Source organism: Lolium perenne, chromosome 3 (genome assembly GCF_019359855.2).
Source record: "Lolium perenne isolate Kyuss_39 chromosome 3, Kyuss_2.0, whole genome shotgun sequence".
Classification (NCBI taxonomy): Eukaryota; Viridiplantae; Streptophyta; class Magnoliopsida; order Poales; family Poaceae; genus Lolium; species Lolium perenne.
Window position 1 is genome coordinate 265688166 of NC_067246.2, and position 9414 is coordinate 265697579.

The 9414-nt window shown below is 44.1% G+C and overlaps 2 long non-coding RNA genes across 4 annotated transcripts; one reads left to right on the plus strand and one right to left on the minus strand.

The window, feature by feature from the left end:
• Positions 1–755: 755 nt before the first annotated feature.
• Positions 756–4496, minus strand: LOC127344076 (uncharacterized). The gene is made up of 3 exons (XR_007877731.2): positions 2886–4496; positions 2673–2789; positions 756–1302 (listed from the first exon to the last, which is right to left on the minus strand). It is a non-coding gene; the product is annotated as an uncharacterized lncRNA (long non-coding RNA).
• LOC127344077 (uncharacterized) lies at positions 1183–5021 on the plus strand. Of its 3 annotated transcripts, none has more exons than XR_007877736.2 (4): positions 1183–1315; positions 1519–2066; positions 2178–2308; positions 4495–5021. It is a non-coding gene; the product is annotated as an uncharacterized lncRNA (long non-coding RNA). The 3 variants fall into 3 exon arrangements; XR_007877735.2 differs by lacking the exon at positions 1183–1315 and having other exon boundaries at positions 1322–1860; positions 1957–2066; XR_007877733.2 differs by lacking the exon at positions 1183–1315 and having other exon boundaries at positions 1322–2066.
• Positions 5022–9414: the final 4393 nt, after the last annotated feature.

Below are 9414 nucleotides of genomic sequence, written 5' to 3' on the forward strand. Positions count from 1 at the left end.
TTAGTCTCTACCGTGAGTTCTATTTTTTTTTTACCAAATTACCCTTTCCCCAGTTTATATGCAATCATTGAAAGAAAAACATCTGTGAGCTAGCTAGCTGGGCAGCGCCATCGCTACGTGTACTAGAGAGCTGCAAAGTGACCTGGAAGGGGGACATATTGCTCCCACCATGGAGTTGTGGTTCTCAGCGCCGTGTGCGCATGGCGCCGCGAATTTCACCTTCCTCCTCCATGCATCCACGCCGCTCATCTTTTTAGTTGTGGCACCCTGGGTGTCCATGTCGGCGGTCGAGAGGCCAAGGCGATACGGTTGATCCCCATGCCCTGGACAGAAATTGCGGCAGCTCAAGCAGTCCCGGCTGCGCCAACGTTTGCTCCTCCTAATTTTCTTACATTTGTTGCTCATGGTGGGGTTCCTCTACCCATGGGCATGGAGGACATGGAAAGAATAGATGGCACGGAGCAGCGGAGGCGCATGAGCTCGGCGGGGGAGGGGGGCACGACAAGCTAGCCGGGAGGCTTCATCCGGATGAATGAAAAATAGTTAGTATGTGGAACACAAACAATTAGTCAAAACCCACTATATGATTGCTAGCGACATGATTAGGACACACTCAACCAAATAAGCTATATCTTGGGGTATATCCAATTACTTCTCCTAAAGTGGAGTTATAATCAAGTATTTATAAATCTTTGTCTTTATCGATTTTTTTTATAAATCTTTGTAATCCTTTTTCCAAAAATAGCTGTCTCAACTATATGTAAATATAAATGTATTTTTAATTAAAATGTATCTAGATACATCACCACTACTATTAAAAGGAAGAGAGGGTGGTGATCCAACAAATCAGGGCCATACATCCTTCATCTAACGACTAGCACTCTCACGGACAGGGACGGACAATGTTCCGCTGCCGTGACTATTTTTTCAGATCAGAGGCGTCCATAACCGCAGCTCCCGCTCCCGTGACTTTCCCCCCTCAGATCGTGCGTAACCGTGGCCGTGCATCCGCAGACGCAGTCGTGCGCCCGCCGGCGACACCTCTGTCGCGACCTTCCTGTCGCCGCCGAGCTTGACTCTGCACGCCGCCTGGCGTACACGGCCGCCTGCTCTGCACTGCCAGGAGGTGATCGCTGCCACTGCGGCGCTGTCTGCCGCCGTGTCCGTTACACCACGCCTCGCGCACGGCCGCTGCTCTGCACCGCCAGGAGCCGACTGCCGCCACTGCTGCCCGCAGTCGCGTCCCCTGCACCAGCCTCCAACCACTGCCATCGCTGCATCCCTGCATGCTTCTTTTGAAGTCTGCAAAATCAAGGTTTTATTTCAGACTTGCACGCTACATCTCTGCACGTTTCTTTTGTAGTCTGGAAAATCAAGGTTTCATTTCAGAATTGCAGAACAATGCAATCTATTTTCCCATGTATCATGGTATCTTGGTATTAGTGGTGATTCTGGGGTTTTAAATCAGAACCATAAGCATAACTGTTCGAGTTATTGTCAGTTACTTTTCTTGGACAGATCATAATGTCACCTTCCAGCCATAATCCATTTCAGAACACAACCAACAGGAAAGAACAAGGTAATTAACAAGAATCTAAATATGCCATATATGCAACAGCAATGTGGGCAATCTAAAAACCGTGGGCAATTACGCAACTGAAGATCCTAAAGAAGTCAAAAAACAGAGGGATAGGGAGTGGTAGGCAAATATAAAGATGAGATTTCCAAGTGCCAGCGACAGGTACCGGAGTTTAAAAAACAGTCAACCCACCTGGTGAATTTTGAAAACACCTTCTGTGATACTCCAGCTACTGGACAAACTCGAAGTCACCCAACAGCAGTACAGAGCACCAGCAGGAGGTCATGTGTTCTAAACTCCCAACATACGGCTGTCATGTTTTTGTATTGCAAATGTATATACGGAATGCTGATTTTTTGCATAAAATGTAATTGTAGGTATGGATCTAATTGTTCAGCAAAGCGGGGCATCTCTGGGGACTACTATAGCCAGTCGTCACAACTATTAGGTGGGGTCTCTTTGGTCGGTGTGGACAATGAGTCCAAAGGTATGTAACATGAACCTAAAAACATCTATATGGAGATTATTATATGTATCTCAATTAGAGAATTATTCTTCGCTTGCGATGCTAATTATTTGTCATTTATTCGTGCAACAGCTTGAAGGACTAGAGAATATATTCAAACTTTCATCGCTTCACATGGAACTAAAATTTGATGAGTGGAAGGACCTAACCATCACCACATAGCCCAGGGAAGAGTGAATTAAGAGCAACCTGCAGACAGATGGGTACACCTCCTAATTCAATGCAATCTATATTATGTTTTTTTTGTGTGGATACATCCTCCAAAAAGAAAAACAACTCTAGATGGAGTAGAGCTTTAACCTCTAGAAAGTGAAACACCAGACTTGACGAGACTAAGGCTTTGTCTAGATTCTCAGCAGACATTCCCAAAAAGTCCATATGCATTGATTGCTTGAACATAAGTGCATTCACCATGATTAGCTTGTACATCAGGACTTTATCCCATTAGTGGCAAGGGTAACACACATGCACACAGCTAAGATGATAACACATAGTACTGAAAAGTGTGAGTCTTGAACACTAAAATTACATGGTAAGGGTTCAAAGAATTTTGCAAATGCAACATACCTATATGAAATCTTTGACATGTATAGAGAATGCTCAGTCAGAACCTACAGGATAACTTGAGCTCCCGCCAGAACCTTTAGGTCCATCCAGACCAAAAGGGAGCCATATTTTGTATACCTAATTAAAAAAGGACATGGAGAAAATAAAGGTCAGCCTCGAGATGCCAAATCTTGTAAAATTAAGGAACATAAACATCCTTTATGATAGTCATACCTTGAAATACTAGCTGCAAGGACTCCATCACTACAACATGCTTGCAAATTTTCTAAGAGCTTAATACTTTGCTTCAACAGAATGTCTTTTCTCATTCATTCCAACAGAGTTACTTCTGGTTGTAAGAGCAGAATCAAGACTGTAAAACATATTGCAAGTGAATGTAGTATGCAATGAAATACAGGTTTGTATGAAATAAAAACCTCTCTTTGTTGCTCTGATAAAAGATCGTGATGGAAGAATGATCTATGCAAAAAATAGTAATTACAAAAGATCTGTTTAGCGGTTGTTGTAAGGGCCTGGAATGACCAAAAAAACTGCCAGTATAAAAATCTACTCAAGAATGAGAGCGAGCACAATCAGTAGTATCAATTACATGTTGGCCAATAATATTTCATTGAGATGGCAAAGGATCCATGTACAAGCTTACACTAATTGTTATACTGCAGGACACCAACCTATTTACAATTTGGAGAAGGCAAATGAACTGCACATACTCAACTATGCTGTTATCAAGTACTGAGTGTGGAGATGAGAGGGAATCATCTTCGCAATTTATAAAAGATAGACGTGTGGTTCACAACCTAAAAGTAAGCAGCAGATACAGAAAATGAACTTTATAAAAGTTGAGTGAGAGTAGTAGGTAAAGGTTATATATTCAATTTGAATGGAAAATGGGAGAAGTGGAAGGGGAAGGAAGGGTAAGACAAAATATGTTTACTTAATGACTCCATTCCACCGATGAAAGGTTAAATCCCAAATATCATGGCAACGTCTCTAGCGAAATAACCAATACGGACCTGAAAAACATGATGTTTAGATCACAAATAGGCAAGTGAACCAAAGATAGAGATGTAAAACAAAAAGCTTATTGTGCATTGTCACAATTCAACAAAATGAAGTAACGGTGTACACATGCCTCTAATATAAAACTGGAGAGGCTCGAACTTCTAGATGTACTTGTACATCCAGCTGATTAGAGAAAAAAATCCAAGAAAAACACAAGGTATACTGACATAACTGTAATGAATATTGCAAAAGGAGTAGACATGCCCCTATAATAGAAAATGGCCATAAAAAACTAACATATAGCACAGAGGAGAGTGTTGGAAATTAAGTTGCAAACTAGGAACAGCCCAAAGAATATTCCAATGTCGTAGAACTGAAGTGAAACTATTTGGCCGGGTCGAAAACCAAAATTTTGAGACAATTCAGTGGTGGCCAAAATGTTTTGGACACAAAATTTTTAAACCATGATACATACTCATGAAAACTTGGAGAAACAAGAGTGAAGAAAATCTATGTGACTTAATCAACAAAATTTACATATAAATCATTTTTTTCTTTCTGAAACTACATGAAGCAATGGAAAATCTGCAACTACGGTATATGAATAAAAAAAATGCTATCGGTCCATCGGACAAACTATAACATATAGCCTATCACTTGTGTCCGGATAGTGCATTTACCAATTCCCCAGCTACACTAGCACCATCCAGCGAAAGGGAAATCCATAATTATACCAATATGAAAGATAAGCAAAGTACATGCGCATATCATCTCTTCCTCGTTTTTATTAAACTTGATAGCCACCCTATGGCGTTTTCAGAACTCAGGTGCGAGGTCGGACAACAACCAATCGAGCAGAACTGCGTCAGGGGGAGGGGAGATTGCCAGTCACGGGCAACGTGGGAAGGGGTGTCCACCAGGAGTATGCCGTACTTGCGACGCCCAGGAAGGCTCGCGACACAGCCAACCCTCGCAGGTGTCCCGCGAGAGGAGGAGGTCGGCGGTGCGGAGCCATCTAACACGCGTGTGGTGGCCGTGGCCGCGCCTCCGTCTCCATCGGCCGGTCAGCGCCTAGCACTGGGTTGCCTTGCGGAAGTGGCGGGAAGGGGGTTGTTGTCGCGGATGTGGCGGAGGAGGGGAGCCGTCCTCCCGCCGGCGGTGGGGATGGAGATGCAAGTGAGGGGGCGTCCGACGACCATGACGAGAGAGATAAGAGTGTGGAGTTGGGGCTAGCTAGAGAGTGGAGTTGGGTTCTTTGTGGAGTAATAAAGGGGATATTTTGTCTCCCTCCTGAAATCATGATATTTGTTATATGTTGTAATGTTATTTAGAAATAGGTTAAGTGCATTTTTAGTCCCACGTGTCTTACAAAAGTCTAATTTTGATCCATCAATTCTGTTTTGGTTTAAATATGCCCTCAAACTCTTAATTAAGTCTAATTTTAGTCCCTGGTAGCGCTTTAACGTTGGTTGGCCGCTTTTTGACTCTTTTTTTCCAGGTAGGACCATCTCACCTCGAGATCAGTTATGCAATTGGCATTACGAACGTTCGTCGGCGAGACCATGATTATTATCCATTTGACGTAATAACCCTAACTCTTTCCTGACACCTAGCGGTGGCCTAACACTACAAGGATGGATAAGTCGGGCGAGAAAGGCACGGTGGACATGCGAGGGCTTTTGTGCCCGGAGGAAGGCGGATGCGGCTAAAGTGGAGAGGACGGCTGCACCAAGCAAGAAAGGCGGAGGTGGCACATATGTCTGTTAGGGCAAGGGAATTCCTTTTATTTGTTGACGGAGGACAAATGATCCCACGTATATTAAAACCGGCCAATTTTGTCCACGATGGCAAAAAAAAGAGTCAAAATCGGTCAGCCATCGTATTAAACAATTGTCAGGGACCAAAATTGGTTCTCAATTAATAGTTTGAGGGTATATTTAGACTAAAACAGAGTTGACAGACCAAAGTCAAACTTTTACAAGGCTAGAGGGACTAAAAGTGCACTTAACCCTTTAGAAATATACTACTACTTGCTAAGTGCATGCCACACCTACACAATGTATGACACTAAAAAAAATTTAGTCTACTTGAAAATGAATGATGTGGCTCTCTAAGGAAAATGCTACTAAAAGAGAATGACATCAATTTGATAAACATGTGCAATCTCCCCAATCTTTGAACCTTTAAGCACTATTCCAGCTATTGAACGGAGCCTTCTTATAGATCGCGTAAATAGGGGAGTGATGTTTTGGAACATGGGAGCATATGCTCCCTATATTTTGAAATGCATCTTACACAAATTTTGAATTTCAAACAATTGAAACAAAAAATTCGCACGTACATCTTCACGTGCTACGCGCTCACAAAGTTGTTTCATAAAAAAATCAACTTATCATGTGACGTGTGTGAAAAAGATAAAATTAAGTGCTAAAAATAATGGTTTTAACAAGATTTTTTTTTCTCTTTTTTACATAGACCACAAAATATATTGGTTTTTCGTGAAACTTGACGAACTCACATATATCATGGAGATGTACATGTAGATTTTTTCGTCAAAAAATTTCGTCACTTTAAAATATGTTTTTTTGGTAGAGGGAGCATACGCACCCGGGAGCCGAATTGAATTTTCGGCGTAAATAGGTGGATCTTTAAGAAAGAACCAACATCAACAAATAAGCAGAAGGTACAAAGATGCTTACTTGTTATTTTTAAGTATTTTTACAATTAAATTATGATACATATATTTATATGATCACAAATTTTATGTGAAGGCATGTGTGGATCATGTGTTACAGTTACTATTGGCCTGGTTTGGCATTACACATTTAAATGGCTCGGTAAAAAATAGTACTCCCAAAAATGAAAATAAGATTTAGAATGAAATATTTTATTATAAAATATAATCGTGCGTGGCACGTGCATCTTTACTAGTCCTAGATAAAAGTGAGACACCTATTTTTAGGGAAAATGCTGACTAGCAACCGGTGGATGAGACCTCGTGATCCCCCGCCTCCTTTGCATGCCGCGTGTCCACCTACGTGCCCACGTGGAGAGAAAACGGTGAAGGGCCCACCTTATCACTATGTCGTTGTCTTCCCGATGAACAGTCTCCCCCGCGTCCAGAAAATTTCCCCGAACTCGTCCCTTGCCTACGTCCCGGCTTGCTGCTGTACTGCTGCAAGGAGATGGTGGCTAGCGAGGACACCAGGAAGGGATTTCCGTGGAGGATGTGATGAGGACATCCCTACTACACTACTACCTCCGTCATTGCAAAATGAAGACGATGCTGCTGTGAAGCTCAAGTCCAATAAAGTCAGGATTGGACCAATGACACGAGCTCGTGCGAAGCTACTTAAACAACAGGTGAATTTGTTCCTAAGTGATACTTTGATCGATGAGAACTCTATACTACCTAAGTCCTATTACTTATGTATGATCAGGTATGAAGAGGGAGCAAACATCGCACGAGGAGGAGAGGAGCAGCTGGACAAGAAGCTGGACGTGAAGGTGGACATGGAGCTGGCCCTGAAGCTGGACAAGAAAACATTCCATGGAAGCGCGACGGGGGAGAGGGAAGCATGCGTGAGGGAAGAAGAAGTCCAGGCCGGCGCCAGGGCCGGTCAGACCGGCCGCCACGCCGGCGCGCCCGGTCCTAGGCCCGGTCCAACCGGGCGCCAGACCGGCCCAGCCCGGCGCCGACCGGACGCCACGCTTGTGCCATCCGGGCACTATCCAGTAAGCCTGGACGCCTAGCCTGGTTCCCGCCGGCGCCAGACCCGGTTGAAACCGGATGGCCCGGTCCCAAGTCCGGTCGACCGGCCGTATGAGCGGCCGACTCCGAGTCTGTCTCGACCAGATCCGATCTGATCGGTTTTCTATGTATCTTTTCGACCTGAGGTCGTCCTGAACCCCTATATAAGTGCCTAGGACGCCCCCAAATTAGGTTTAAACCACGTTTAAGATAAACCCTAGTTCATAGTTGATTGCTTTGAAACTCTATTGAATCCCTACACCATATTGCCTTGATTTGGTGTAAACTCTCAAAGTCTTGTGTGATCTGTTGTTTCACTGGGAATTAGAAGGTTGCATTTACCGCTTCGTGGTCGGCTGAAAGGACACGGATGTCGCCTAGGGTGGTGAATAGGCGATTTAAACTTTTACGAGATGGGCTTAACAAATGCGGAATAAAACTAGCGTTTACTTTGTCAAGCCCAAATCCTATATACTATGGTTCACCTATGTGCACCAACAACTTATTCTAAGCAATACAAGCAACTAATGTGATAGCAAGATATATATAACTTCAAGCCCGATGGCTATCACAAGGTAAAGTGCATAAGTAAAGAGCTCGGGTATAGAGATAACCGAGGCACGCGGGAGACGATGATTTATCCCGAAGTTCACACTCTTGCGAGTGCTAATCTCCGGTGGAGAGGTGCGGTGGCTTAGTGCTCTCGAACGCCACAACTGGCTTCACCTTGAGATGGGTTGCTCGATGCACACCAACGCCACAAAGGCCTCACCCCAAGATGCGGTAGTCACACCACACACCGAGCGCCACGAAGGCGCCTCACCTAAATCTCCGGTGACCCTCGCCACAAAGGCTTAGGTCACGGTTCCACTAAGGATTTCCTTCGAGGCGGAAACCGGGCCTTACACAAAGGTTGGGGCACACTTCCACAACTTAATTGGAGGCTCCCAACAAATCGCCACAAAGGCCTAGAATCCGTCTAGGGTTCCAAGAACCCAAGAGTAACAACCTTCTTGCTTTCACGACCACGAATCATCGTGGAGAACTCAAACCGATGCACCAAATGCAATGGTAAGAACACCACAAAGATGCTCAAGTCCTTCTCTCTCAAATTCCAACAAAGTTACAAAAGCTATTGGGGGAATAAGAGAGGAAGAACAAAGAGGAGAACACAAAATCCTCCAAGATCAAGATCTAGTGGGTTCCCCTCACAAAGAGATGGATTTGATTGGTGAAGATGTAGATCTAGATCTCCTCTCTCTTTTCCCTCAAGAATATGCAAGAATCATGGGAGGAATCAAGAACTAGGGCAAGCTTTGAAGGACAACAATGGAGGGGAGAGAGAGAGAGTGAACCAACCAGCCCAAGGAGGAAGAAGGGGTGCTTAAATACCCCTCCCATCGAAATATGACCGTTTGGGTATGCTCAGGCCGGATTTTCCGGGCCGGATATTTGCAAAATATCCGGCCCCGGAAAAACGGCTAAGGACCAGAAAAAACATGCCCCTGGATGGGGGCCGGATATTTGGCCGGATTTTCCCAGAGGCCGGATTTTTCGGGGGGGGGGGGGGGGATTATCCGCCCCAAACTTGGGCCGGAATATCCGCCCCCTGAAAACTGGCAAAAACATCAAACTGAAACGGGCATAACTTTAGCATCCGGACTCCGATTTTGATGATCTTGGGCTTGTTTTAAAGGTAGGAACAAGCTCTACAAGATCATGCAGGGAACCATCATAATCCAACAATGTAGGATAGAAACAAATGATGAAAGGTTTGATCTATCTTAAAAAGACATACCGGTAAAAACCTCCAACCCTGAAAATGCAACAAGTTGCCCGGGCAAAAACCATTATTGATGAACTAGAGCTTGTCATGAGAATAAGTACAAGCTCTAAAACATCACATGGATAAGATCCAAATAACAACCAAGAAAGATGATTCAAGAATGCAAAGGTTTGAGCTCTCTCCGAACGATACGATCGAGTTAC